Genomic DNA, 1925 nt, shown 5'->3' with positions numbered 1-1925 from the left:
AAAAAAAAAGATGCATCTTATACACAGTCTAGTTTCAGTTTCCAGCCACTGGATTATACTCTGCCACTGTTTGCTTAATTTAGATCCTCCTATCAGAAATGTTGATTTATGTATAGTAGACCATGATCACATGGCTTCACTGTCCATAGGCTAAAGCCATTTGGATCCATCAATATTTCACTGGAAGGTAAGTTTTCCAGATCTTGAATCATTCTGAATCTGATTAGCTTCCCAGTTAATCTCCTTTTAAAAATGTGGGCACCAGAACAGGACAAAGCAGGGGTCAAAGAGGCTGTGCAGTTACTGAAGCCCCCACTGCAGTAGAGACCCTTTTGCTACCCCAACCCATGGACAAAGATGTTTTGGCTGCACCCAACTCTCACAGCTCTGCAATGTGCCTGGAAGATAGAAGCCTTGGCTTAACTAAGAAGGGACTCTATTAGTGATAGGACAGTTACAGCTGCTTGCATTTTGCTCCATGAAAGCTAGTTGATACCTATGAAACTGTATTGAGTCTTTGTGGAAAAGACAAAAGGCCAGAATCTTTATTCTTACTCACTTGCATACCTTGAAGTGTGCTGGATGGCTCTTTGTCTGACTGCATAGACCAGAAAACACAACCAGGTTTGGCCAAGAAAGAGCTGCCTTGAAGGAAGCCAAATGGTTCTACCCAACAGTGAGCTAGCTACTGGCAGGAAGAAGGTCATCTTTGAGGTAGGTTAGAACCATGATGGAACATGCCACCATTCCAGCCAGCACCGCCCCCCACCCCCCTGTAGACCATGACCTGAGCATGAGAGAGAGGAAAACCAAGGGAAAGAAGGAAGACAGCAATATGGTCTCCATCTTGGGCTGCAGTCAGCTTCTCTCATCCCTCAACCCTGGCACCCACCCAGAAAGTCATTTTTTTCATAACTACAGACTGGCTGAGCTATATAACACCGTTGGAACCCCCTGCCCATTAGCAAAAAGAACAAAGACTTCACTCACTGATGCAAAAGGCTGCACACCCCAATACATGCCAGTGCTATTAGTGGGCATGGACTGCCTTTCAGGTGCTGTGATGAAGGGTGCCTGGCATCCATTGGTGCATCTGCTCCAATGCCATTAGGCAGCAGCATGAAGTCTCAAGACTACCGGCCTAGGCTCCTCATGAGCTGAGAAATGACAAGCTGGTTGGGAGAGAATAGAAGTGCAGGAAACAAAGACAAAAGAAGAAAACACTGCACGTGACAGTGTCCAAACCCATTGAGAAACAGCACCTCTAGGAAGCCGGCTTTACAAGCTGTTTCAATAGACATTGGGAACTCTTCCAAATGCTTCCAACACCATCCCTGGGACTACTCCACCCCATTTAGCACCATGCTGGAAGCACTAGTTAAATGTCTCTGTAAAGGTCAGCCTTCCATTAGCAAATGCTCAGTCAGTTTAATCAAAATAATTTCAAAGGAAGAAACTGATTCTGCCAAACCTTCCAATGGAAGCCAGGCTGGCTGGCCTGCCAACTTTGCCCAATTGGTTTCCTGTCAACAGCCCATCAGTCAGCCCACCTGAGCTTCTCGGTAGGAAACCGAGCGTCTCTGTTTCCACAGTGGTTTCTGACCCTGGTAGATGGAGAGGCTACCCAGCTTTTTGGATTCCCCACGTGCCTGACTCATGGCTTGGCAGCTTACTTGACTCTAAGGCTGAGGGGTCTGTTAGCTTCCCACCTGGGGAGCAGATGCTTGTCAAACCCTCTGGGTGGCTGGTTTTTGGATGTCACACACCCTGCTGTCTGCCTGCACTCCCTGGATTTTAGCTAAATTTGAGAGGCCTAATCCTCAGTTCAGTGCTACTTCTCCATTTTTTCAGAAAGCAAAACTTAATATAACATATTACATGTGATCAATTTAAATTTTTTAGGGAATTCTTGAACCATCAACAGG

Source organism: Gavialis gangeticus, unplaced genomic scaffold (genome assembly GCF_001723915.1).
Source record: "Gavialis gangeticus isolate Ggan-Ray unplaced genomic scaffold, GavGan_comp1, whole genome shotgun sequence".
Taxonomy (NCBI): Eukaryota; Metazoa; Chordata; order Crocodylia; family Gavialidae; genus Gavialis; species Gavialis gangeticus.
Note: the sequence above shows the minus strand (reverse complement) of the source record.